At 42.6% G+C, this 12,975-nt stretch overlaps 1 pseudogene; it reads left to right on the forward strand.

Moving 5' to 3' along the window:
• The window catches only part of LOC145409839 (uncharacterized), a 33,661-nt pseudogene that overhangs the window by 17,735 nt on the left and 2,951 nt on the right, over window positions 1-12,975 (forward strand).

Below are 12,975 nucleotides of genomic sequence, written 5' to 3' on the forward strand. Positions count from 1 at the left end.
TGCAGTATTTAGGAAAGCATCTCAGACTGTCAACGTAAACCATCTATACTGAATCTTGTCGTGGGAGCAGCAAGCAGCACAGTGTTGCAGGGAGTTAGCATTTTCATTGCTGTGTATAAATCTTGGCTGTATTTATAAACTGCCTTAACCTTAAGTTATATGTAAGATTGTTCTCGCTCGTGAGGGTGCATTCACACAGACGCAAAATGTACAGTACTTCTTCTGACGCAAACTGTCTGATCATGTAGGCGGAGAAAAAAAAATATATATATATAAGTTAATATCATTGGTTCACTTTCTGGCCATTCTGTTTCTCAGCGACAAGTACATGATGTGTGTCGATAATAAAAAGTCTTTTCGGAGGAGAGGAAATGAGAAGGACGTTGATATTATAACAACTATATCGGTGCCACCACGTGAAGGCCCTCCCTCTCCAGCACCACAGAAACTGTTTAAATGTTGTACTATTATGGAACATAACCCCAACTTTATCAATGTCTCAGTGTATTATACAGCATATCCGTGACCTGTACCAACCCCCGTGTATACTGACCCTTGCCGTGGCAGCCACCAGCCACACCATGTTCCAGGGCGCTACCATGGCCATCCTTCGCCAGTACAAAGGGGACTATGGCCTCCAGGGGCTGTACGGCAACATGGGCGCCATTGTGATGACGCCTATATCTGGCGTACTCATCGACGTCGTCTCGGGCATCACCGGACGCCAGGATTTTAGGTACGTAGCCTTGTGGTCTAGTGGGTTAAGGCTGTCAAACTAGACTAACTTCATATCAGTCATTGTGGCTCCTGTGCTGGTGTGCATATCGGTATCTTCTCGTGCATCAGCGGACCCTAGGAGTGTTGATACGTAGCCTGGTGGTGTAGTGGGTTACGGCCCTCCAGATGGATCAAGGTCTGAAGGGATTATTTGGGTTAAGTGCTCATTATAGTCACTTCTCTGGTCTCAACGGAAGCAGAATAATCCATCCATCCATCCATCATCCAATCCTACGTTGCCCCATGAGGAGCGTAGGAGCCCGGGGCTTGGCAGTTGGTCCTGACATTTAAGATGAGAGTGACCAACCTCACTCATCCCTGAGTGGCATTATGTGAGCATAAACCCCAACCATCCCTTGGATATAAACCTTCACCGGCTCAATCTGACTGGAGCACAATAATTACCCACTAAACCACCAAGCGCCAAAATTTGGTTATATGGTTGCCACCCAGCGTAGTAAATAGTTTCCTGGTGTATAGGAATCCATTTGGCTTGTCACTCTGTGTAGAGTCACCCATAGGCAGAAGGAAGAGGAAAGAATGAAGGAAAGAAAGACAGAAGAGGGAGTGTAAAGTCACGCGTAGGCAGAAGGAAGAGGAAAGAATGGAGGAAAGAAAGACAGAAGAGGGAGTGTAAAGTCACCCGTAGAATTACCGGTGCATAAATATAATAGATGCCTGGTGGCTTAGTGGATTAAGGTGGTTCAGCCAGGTTTCGGTGACTCTTCTTTAACCTCGGTGGTATAGTGATAATTCCTGTACCTATCCTGCTTAGTTAGGTCTTCTTTGGCATCAGTGGACGGCAGGATTCACAACAAAATTTCCTTTCAAGATCTGTTGCAGGGTCCAGCACACACAGGCGTACAGAAAGACAGGTATAACGAGGCACGTATTTTATTTATTAACATATTTTATTCCTGCCAACTTTAAACGAGTTAATTAAGATGTGGACAGAATTTTCGAACAGGAGAGGTTACACACAAGTCTTTATTAACCTTTCCTTTGCTGCGTCACTCGTCCAAGTTAAATGAATCGTCTAGTTGTGGCAAAAATAATTACAAAGAAAAGTAACTGTAGCGAAGATGTGAAGATGCGACAGGACTCAATGGGCTAACCAGTGCACTGCCATGGCCCATCGTTTTATTGTAATCCTACCGCCTCCACACGATTATCTTCAGTTTAAGACAACCCTAGCATGTATTCAGTATGGACGGTGGGTGTTAGCGCCGAAGTGGTGGCATGTGGAGGTGAGTAGGAGGACTACTGGACCTTGGGATTGGCCCTGAAGCCTTTGACCAGAGTCGGACACTTAAAAAAAAAAAAAAAAAAAAAAAAAGTCGCCTGGATGCAGTAAAATTAAACATACATTGGTATCAGATCAAGGGGTTACTTCACGTTTTTTCCGGCACTGTACTAAGGACACGACCCTCTCAAAATTGGAAGAACTCTAGTAATTTATTCCGGTTAACGTTAGAATTTTGTTCAGGTGTTAGTTATCCATCGGAGCTCTGGTACAATATTCATTTCCAGTTAAGGATGAACGATTTTATTTACCTGAGTGATTCATAGACGCCTGAGAGTGTTACTTAGTGTACAGGTAGCCCTTTCACGGTTAGCACAACTCTAGTACTCTATTCTACCTGACGCCTCACGATTCACGGTGAGTCAGGAGTCTAGGTGTTAATGAAGGTAGATTAGAGTGAGTCAGGAGCGTGTGTTGATAGCCTAGAGTCAGTCACAGGAGTCTAATAATGTTCCTGTCTTTGGTCCTTGTTCCCCAGACCCGCCTGCTTCCTGTACTTTGGTCTGAAGCTTGTGGCAGCGATGGTCATTATGGTGATGGACCTGGACTTCCGTATGCCATCGGACAAGGTGACCAGGGACTTCAAGGCGCTACTGAAGAATGCGGAAGTGATCACGTTTTTGGTGGTCATGTTAATTACAGGTGAGATTCAGGTGAGATTTAGTACATAGCGCCGTCACTCTGAACACCAGGATCACCCTTGAAAAGACTCAGTATGACCATCTTCACACACACACACACACACACACACACACACACACACACACACACACACACACACACACACACACACACACACACACACACACACACACACACACACACACACACACACACATATCTAACATGAAGTAAAGTATATCAAGAAATTTACACAGCCCATAACATACTCTGCTTCAGATATATCGCTGAGTTCCGTGTCTCTGTTTTACGTGTTTTTTACTGCTTGTTGGGTATACTCTTTTCACCTTAACTTGGCTCAGATTTTCGTTCTATTATAACTTACTTCACGTAGCTGAGTGGCAGAATAAGAAAATATAATGGCTCAACACCCTTTCCTTAGCGCTTCTTCGTATCATATTCCAGTGTTAATCTCCTGTTAGACCTCAGCACTGAAGATGGAGAGATGACAATTTTAGGCCAAGTTAGAGTGGAAAGAGTATAGTTCCTTTCTTTCATCTGATGCTGCTAGAGCCTCTCCCACGCTGATAAATTTTTCAAGTTGGGTCTGAGACTTGAACATTCAGCAACAGCTTCTTTCTCTCGTGACAATACTTTACCTCAATGTTTTTCGCGTCATTATCGCCAGCCTTTCTACCGATATTACACACTTATGCCATCACTAAGGACGCTGTGCTAGATATTGAAATTCATAAGATGCAGTAGTTAATTACAGTGGCTAATTATACAGCCATCATTACCTCCTGACTTCCTTAGTTGGCGCGTATATCCACCTGCCAATTTCTTCCTCCCCCCCCCTCTCTCTCTCTCTCTCTCTCCCTCTCTCTCAGTTGATTATACTCAGCATAGGAGACAGAGGAGGTTTGGGGTTTTGTCCTTCATTACTATATAGTATATAGATAGATAAAGGTAAACTTATGGTCATTAGCCCTCCGTAAACCCTCTTCGTCGTTTCCATTACATAGAGAACACTTGGGTTAGTAAATGGTTGCCTGGTTTACACAAGTCATAGGGAGGAAGTTCAACACTGGGAGAATGCCTGATCAGCGCCCCTACCTAACGTATGCCGGCAATCTGTACCCACCTCTTCCGGAATTTCGGCGAATGGCTATACATACATACATACATACATACAGTACGTACTTACAAAAATATATGGTAAACCATAAAGTAGTGATGTTTATAATAATAGCATGGGACTTATATCAGTGTTAAATAGGTTTTGACAGTGTGGTAAGTGGTAGCAGAAAGCTTGCTACCACTAAGAGTGAAGTGTGGCTACAGACTTGGTAACTACTCACACAATCATCACTCTTAGGCAGGGAACTCAGCACCAGTAAACAGGAGCAAAACCCCTGCTGAGAACCACGCATTGTCAAAACTCTTAATACACAACCAATTTTTTTCTCGAAGCGGTGTCCAGCAAGTGTAGGGAAGTAACTACAGTGGCTCCTTTTGGCTCTTGGTTGAGCTTGAGGTCCACAGAGAATACAAGTTGTAGGCTACCATGGCTAGTCTTAGTATGGGACACCTTAAGAGGACTCATGGCGTTAACTGATCTGAGTCTGGAATAACACCCTAATTATCTTTCCCGCCAGGTGCATTCTCTGGCCTGGAGGTACCTTCGTCCTTGGGCTACTTCAGGATGTAGGTCCCCAAAAGTCCTGATTACAAGTCTGTTAAAGCTCATTGATAAAGCTGACCTGCCAGTTTCCCCCACTTTGTAGCGCGCAAGTTGTATAGAAAAAGTCACTGTATTATGGAACACATCCATGTCTTATAATGACGACTGCCTGTCATGTTGTTCCTTGTGCTTTATGTATGTGATGTGGTTTGTATGGATGTGTACGACTTTGTGCATTTTTTTTACTTATTACAGTTTTACTTATTGATTATTTTTAGGCAGCTGGTGATGTAAGGGGTTATGGCGCTCTGACCAGACGTGGCTCTTAGAGATTTAAGTCCAAAAGAATTGTTTGCACCTTTAATGGCCCCTGCCCAATACGCCTCTAATGGGGCAGTAATGGTATGGATGAAAGGTGAACTAAAATTACCACAGAAATGACTTTGCAGGAGCAATCTTCGGCCTGCTGGAGACGTTCCTGTTCTGGCTGCTTCAGGATCTTGGCGCCAAGAAATCCCTGATGGGCATCACGGTGACGGTGGGTACCAGTGCCGGCATCCCCATCCTGGTGGCGTCTGGCTACATCATCAACAAACTCGGCCATGCCAACACCATCATCCTGGGACTGGCCTTCTATGCCATCCGTATGATAGGTACGTCACACCTAATGCCTTCAGGACGGTGACGCCTCATGTACTGTGTTCTTACTGCCTTTGGACGTCACACTTAATAACTTCAGTCAGGTGACATCTTTCTTACTACCTTACTACTACCTTTAGACGAATGTATTATTCTTACGACAGACTTTTCGATCTGGATGAGTTGATAGAGTATAGCCTCTACCTTCTGCACCTCTGTGCTACCAAGCGTATCCCAGTAAGCTGAGTAGAAGTGTCTGCAGTAAAAAAACATATTATCGGATTGTTAGAGTTAACCGCGGTAAAACTGCATACACTTTATATGAAAACAATAACAGTCCGAGACTGCAAATCTCCTCCAAGGTTGTAGGCATTATTTGTCGAGTAAGAAGCAAAAATGTTGAAATTGCCACTATCTTGCAATGGTAAAGAATCCTTTTAAAAAATCCTGGATCCGGATGATGATCCGGATCACACCCAAATCTAATGGACTGTTCCTTGGGCCATACCCTGAGCCTCCGAAAAATTTCCAGCAAACTCTGTCCATAACTTTTTGAGTAATCCTGCCAACAGACGAGCAGACAAACAAACCAACGCCGGCAAAAACATAACCTCCTTGGAGGAGGTAATTATGCAACTCAGACAGTCTGTGTACAGCATGCATTTAGGTGACAGAAAAAGAAGAAGAAGCCGAGTTATGAGAGAGTAAGACAGGTATGTGAGGACAAAGTAATGTGAAGGCAGTTCTGTCATTGCCAACTTCTGTCCAGGGGACGCCAGGAGGAAGCAGGGCATCTGAAACAATAATCAATGGCCGTGGCTGTACGTCCTTGATATAGCACTTTCGCTACTAGTATAAATCCCGTGTAACAGCTCATTATTCAATATAGGCATGTAATCTTGGGCCAAGCTAAAATAGACAGAGCATACAAGACGGAGACATGTTTTAGGCGGCATTAAAGTGAATATAGTAGGAGAGATGGCAATATTTAGCGAAGTTAAGAGGTACTCGTTCCTGACTAACCCGTGGTAGCGTATGTCAAGATCTTATAATGCGTCACGGTGTTTCTACTTCAGCAGGACTCTTATAATCTGGTGATGATCCCTAACTCCTTCCAGATCTCTTGGTATCCGAATGTGGTCAGAGTACAAAGTTGGTGTAAATGGTAAGCAAGGAGACTCAGTCCTGCCTTGAAAGTAAGGGCCAGTGACTTTCATGAGGCTACGACTTTTTAAACCAGTTCCATTCATAAACCCAAACCAACTGTAGTAACTAAGGAGAATTATTCCTACGTCATATCACTCCTGACGGCTGAGTATAGCGTTGTGACGGCTGAGTGTAGCGTTGTGATGGCTGAGTGTAGCGTTGTGACGGCTGAGTGTAGCGTTGTGATGGCTGAGTGTAGCGTTGTGATGGCTGAGTGTAGCGTTGTGACGGCTGAGTGTAGCGTTGTGATGGCTGAGTGTAGCGTTGTGACGGCTGAGTGTAGCGTTGTGACGGCTGAGTGTAGCGTTGTGATGGCTGAGTGTAGCGTTGTGACGGCTGAGTGTAGCGTTGTGATGGCTGAGTGTAGCGTTGTGATGGCTGAGTGTAGCGTTGTGACGGCTGAGTGTAGCGTTGTGATGGCTGAGTGTAGCGTTGTGATGGCTGAGTGTAGCGTTGTGACGGCTGAGTGTAGCGTTGTGATGGCTGAGTGTAGCGTTGTGATGGCTGAGTGTAGCGTTGTGACGGCTGAGTGTAGCGTTGTGATGGCTGAGTGTAGCGTTGTGACGGCTGAATGTAGCGTTGTGATGGCTGAGTGTAGCGTTGTGATGGCTGAGTGTAGCGTTGTGATGGCTGAGTGTAGCGTTGTGATGGCTGAGTGTAGCGTTGTGACGGCTGAGTGTAGCGTTGTGATGGCTGAGTGTAGTATTGTGTGTCCCCAGGGTACTCGTTCCTGACCAACCCGTGGTGGTGCATGCCGTTTGAGGTGCTGGAGTGCTTCACCGTGTCTCTCCTGGGAACGGCTTCGTGTACCTACGCTGACGAACTTGCCACTCCATCCACCATCGCCACACTCCAGGGCGTGTACGGCGGGGTTTACCACGGCGTCGGTAGGTTTACAAGGCTTCATCTCTCACTCTAATAACACTACGTTACTCCTACTGCTGATTTGGTCAGTGAAGGCTCTATCATACCCTCAGTTCAAACCTTCCGTCCTCTGCTGAATTACTGCGACAGACCAAACGAAGAGCATTATTTTAAAGTATACAAGGCTTCTCCCCTCACTCTAATAACACCTTTACGTTACTCCTGCTGCTGGTTTGGTCAGTGGAGGCTCAGTATTACCCTCAGTTCAAACCTTCCCTCCTCTTCTGAATTACTGCGACAGGCCAAACCAAGAGCATTGGTTTAAAGCGCCTTAGGGAAGCGCCGCATCCACTGTTTACTTTGTTTGGCTTCTTCGTACAAGTTGTTTTAGGTTTTTAGAAATCTTTTACGTAGAAGATTTTGACGAATTGAATCCGATGACGTGTGTTTCTGTTTTATTTAACTTAGGAAAGATGTCTAGTAGTGAAGATGTTCATGAAGGCTACTACACTCCCTCAGAGCTAAATTAAATGGTCCGGCGATAGCAACAAACTCGTCACAATATTCGTCGTTGGAGTGAAAAGGCCGGTATTTTTTTAAAGAAGCTCCCTAACACCCTCTCCTAAGCGATTTATTTTCCTTATTACACCATACTCTCCTCTTCTGTGTTACGTAGATCCTTCCAACATCGCCACACTCGGCATAAATGGTGTATAAAAATTAATTATCCAGTCATGTACAAAAATTAACTGCTAAGGAAGAGGTATTAGGGAGCTTCATTATAGACGAGAATAGGCACCAAATGAAGGCTGGCTAAACCGGGGTAGAGCAACATCAAGAACACCAACAACAACAACTGCAAGAGGTTTCCCCAAGCACCATCTCTTGTGTCATTCATCCTGGAGTCAGCACGGCAGCCAGATTTGACCCATTCAGCCCGATGACACACATTTGAGTCTATTCATTGCATCTTCAGACAGTTGTGCTCATCTTTCTGCATTTTTTTTTTTTTTTCTGGAGAGGTTAAATATATCCTTTGTTTACCCCTTCGCTAGGCTTGTGGTAGGCGGTGGCGACCATCATCCACTCACTGGATGTAGCTCTGCCTACCTATTCCTTCACCTTTATTGTTCTTTTTCTGTGTCTGTCCTCCTCTCTTCCTATTTCTTACCATCGTTCACTCACTTGATGTAGTGCTGCCTACTTCTTCCTTCACCTTTATCATTCTTTTTCTGTGTCTGTCCTTCTTTCTTCCTGTTTCTTACCATCATCCACTCACTTGATGTATTGCTGCCTGCTTCTTCCTTCACCCTTATTATTCTTTTTCTGTGTCTGCCCTCCTCTCTTCATATTTCTCCATCTGTCTGTCTATCTATCTATCGACAGATGCCTTGATCCCTTGAGGGGTGGCCACAAACAAATCGCCTCCCGTCCCCCAGTCCCCCGCCATTTCGCTGCCTTTCCCAGCTCACATCCCTCTCATATAAATTTGTACTCATGCCAATAGTTTTCTTGCAGGTCGAGCTTTGGGCAGTCTAGTGGGAGGCTTTTTAATAGCACCGTTGGGTGTTCGCCTCACCTTCAGAATTGCTGCAGGTGTGTCGGCTGTCACCTGCGTTATATACTTCGTGGCAAACAACTGAGTCTTCTTCCGCAAGCAGCAGGAAGAGCGCAGGAAGTCCAAAGAGTTGAAGCTGCGTGAAGGCACAGAAGGGGAATGTAATGGTGCTGAGACGAAGAATAATATAGATATGGATGTGAAGTGTGATGCTGAGAATAATAAAAGCGAAGATAAAGATGTGGAATGTGATGCTGTGAAAACTATAAATCAGGGTAAAGATGCAGGGTGTGATGTTGATGTGAAAGGGAAAGATGTGGATATAGAAAAGGAATGTGATGATGTTGCGAATAGGAAGCTTCAGGATAAAGGTATGGAAGGTGACTTAGCAACGACCGTGGAAAATAACGATGCGGACGATAATTTAGGTTACAAGGAAGATATAACAAAAACACCAAAGGAAGTAAGTAAAGCTTTAGAGAACAGTATTATTGGAAGTGACAAGAAAATGAAAGTCGAAGAAAATCTCGATAAGAATGTTAAAGTTGGAGATGGTAAATTAGGAAGCAGAGAGTATCATAATCCAGCATATGAAGGAGATTAGTTTGTCATACAGAGAGTAATGTTATCGTTGAGTAAAAGGTATTCATGCACCTCACATGCCATTGTTATATTCCCTGCATGATGTGTGTGTAGACTGTCATTGTGTTATAGAATTTGTTGTTATCGTTAAAGTTGTTGGTGTGGCTGCAGGGTCCTCTGAATCCAGGAAACTTGAGGCTGGTGATCCTCTCCTCCTGCAGGTCATTATCCTCCTATTGCGACACAAGGAGGAAGGTGATGGATGTTTGATTAGAGGTTATAGCAGTGCCACCACGCGAAGGAGGCACTCACAAGCACCAAAATTTTCCTTGCCAAGCTGAGATTCGCACACGTACAACCAGTTTTCTGTTTTGTTTTTTACATCAAGGACACGTAAACAAGTACGCAAAGCATCCCATGGTTCTTTTTCGTATTCGCCAACTCTCGACAAATTTCCTCTCGTACTTGTTTACCATTCCGGGAAGGACAAGACAAAGAAAGTGCAACAATCATCCCGTGTGTGTGTGTGTGTGTGTGTGTGTGTGTGTGTGTGTGTGTGTGTGTGTGTGTGTGTGGTCTAGTGGGTTAAGGCGCCCCAACCGAATGTGGCCTTTAAGGATTTACATCCGAGAAGTGATTTGGGTTTACTGCTTACCTGATGACCCAGAAGAGCAGGTGCCTACCCTTAAATGTCAAGGTTAAATAGCCTAGCCCCGGAGCCCTACTGAGGCAATAAACGCCTGGACGACAAAGAGAGAGAGAGAGAGAGAGAGAGAGAGAGAGAGAGAGAGAGGTGTTGACATATATATTCACATGGATTATTTTAGATATGTATAGTCTGCTTTTAATACAATTGATATACATTCCTGTTACACCTTTGGGACCGCTAGCATACACATCACACCTTCTCATTACACCACTTGGGTACTTGTATAGTCCATAGTGAAATATTCTGTATGCTAGGGCTGTCTCATTAGGGACTGGTGTGATGGTATTAAGAGAGGTGTATTATTATGACTCGTTGGCTTTGTGTGGAATATCTGTGTATATTTTATTCTAATTATCGCCACACACTTTTATTTCTCTTCATTAGGCACTCACTCACACACACAAACACACACACACACACACACACACACACACACACACACACACACACACATACATAATGTACATACACACACACACATACATAATGTACATACATACATACACACATACATAAATACGTACACACACACACACACACACACACACACACACACACACACACATACATACATACTGTACATACATACATACACACATACATAAATACGTACATACACACACACACACACACACATACATACTGTACGTATATACATACACATATACATAAATACGTACACACACACACACACACACACACACACACACACACACACACACAGGGATTCAATCTAGGCGGACGTGCGACACCGGCGCTCCGTACTAAATCATCACGGCCAGTGGCATTACCTAAATAGTATCTTTGTATGAGTCAAGCTCAGTACCAGGTTAGACTAAATGATTGTTCATTATTAAAAGGAAAAAAATAATAAGTTTAAACAAGACTTGTTCAAACAGGAAATAGAACCAAGACGAAAGAATACGCTGAGTCATCTCTGAGGTTTGTTTAGACTACAACAACACGGAGATTGTAAGTACATGCTTTGCACTATAAGTATTGCAAAATGGATACATACTTCAGTAAAACAAATTTGGAAAAGAAAAGGGATAAAGGTAAAAAGAAAAATGATGATTTCTACCAAGAACTGGTTGAAGTAGAGACTCACAATAGACTGGTTGAACGTGTAAACAAACTAGAAATGGCTTTCAAAAATGAAATTGATGAAATAAAGAAGCAGATGCACTTGCAAAAGGAAGAAATAGAAAAACTAGGAAGGGAGGCCAATAAGAAAGACACAACCATCAGTGAACTAACAGTGGAATTGAGTACACTTAGGAAGAAACTGAGTGAAATGGCAAGTACAGTAGTCAATCACGAGAGTGTTATGGAAGAGTTCAAAAATGACACAGAAACAATTAGGCAAGTAAGCAGTCTTATTGACCAGAGCAGTGATATTGAGGAGAAGATAACACAAGTGAAAGAAGCTGTGCAAAGCTACAAAAATGATGTAGAAACCACGTATGCTGAAATGGTGAAAGTAAAGAAAGACTTAGAAACAAGGGTGGAGGAAAAAAACATTAAAAAGGAGGTGAAAAGAATAATCCAAAACAATCCAAAGTTAGTCAGAGATTCAGTAGAGATAAACAAATCAATAGTAATCACTGGTATAGAAGAGGAAGAAGTTAAAAACAAGATCACAAGAGACAAAAAGGAGATGGCAAATGTAATGAGCTTACTGAAAGAAGTATCAGAGGAAATCTGTAGTAAAGACATAGAGGAACACAAAAGGTTAGGGAAATATGAGAAAAGCAAGACAAGACCTCTAAAGGTGACCTTCCAGAGTGTAAACACTGTGGAAGAGATACTAAAAAATGCAAAGAATCTTAAGGAAAAAGAGGAGTTCAAAAATGTATGGATAAAAAGATGCCTAACACAAGAGGAACTGGAATTACTGAAAGAGAAAAGGGAGGAAGCAAAAACAAAAAATGAGGGAAGATCAGAGGAGAAGAAGAAAATTTTTTACAAAGTAATAGGATTGCAGGTACGAAAGTGGTACCCAAACAGGATGGAAGAAAAAGGAGGAAGGTAGTAGAACCATGTCATGACAAGTATATAAACAAGATGATAAAGTTGATGTACTCAAATGTGGATGGAATGGTATCAAAATTACTAGAGATGAATGATTATGTCAGAGAAAATGAACCACAAATAATATGCCTAACAGAAACAAAATTAATACCAAGGATATCAAATCACATACTAAACTTAAAGGAATACAGTATATGGAGAAGAGACAGATATTTTAAAAAAGGAGGAGGAATGATAATATTAACTAAGAAAAATCTAAAAGTCAAGGAAATAAAACTAGATATACCATCACAAGTAGAACTGATTGCAGTAGAGATCGACACATCTGAAGGTAAAGTAATTGTAGCCAATTTGTACATGCCACCCAGATCAAACACATGGGAAAGAGACGAATATGAGGACCTGGCAGAGAGTACAATTCAGAGTGTAAGATCATTGCTACATAAAATGGAAGAGAAATGGGAAAGAATTATACTAACTGGGGACTTCAATCCAAATATAAATTGGAATACTCTAGATATAAATAGCCAAGAAAGCTGTTGGGACCAAAAGCTCCTGGATCTCGTACAAGAGTTTTTCTTAACGCAACATGTGAGGGAAACCACCAGAAAAAGAGGACTTGATGTACCTTCAGTGCTAGATCTAATATTTACAAGGCAAGAAAATGATTTTGACAGTTTAATATATCACCCTCCACTGGCAAAAGCGATCATGCAGTACTAAATTATAACTTCAGGATAGCATATGACATAGTAAACAGCAATGATAGTTACAAAAAGAGCCTAAACTATAAAAAGGGAAATTATCAAGACCTAAAGAAGTATTTCTTAGAAGTTGATTGGGAAAATGAGCTTAGAGGACAAGATTTAAATGCCGTATATAAAAATTTTTGTGAATTTTATGAAATAGGAGTCCAGAAGTACATCCCACAGCACAAAGAAGCAGATAAGAAAATACAGAAATGGTTCAATACAGAATGTAAAAAATCAAAAGAAAGAAGA

The sequence above is a fragment of the Coenobita brevimanus genome, chromosome 83 (genome assembly GCF_032717465.1).
Source record: "Coenobita brevimanus isolate Jiangsu-jjx chromosome 83, ASM3271746v2, whole genome shotgun sequence".
Taxonomy (NCBI): domain Eukaryota; kingdom Metazoa; phylum Arthropoda; class Malacostraca; order Decapoda; family Coenobitidae; genus Coenobita; species Coenobita brevimanus.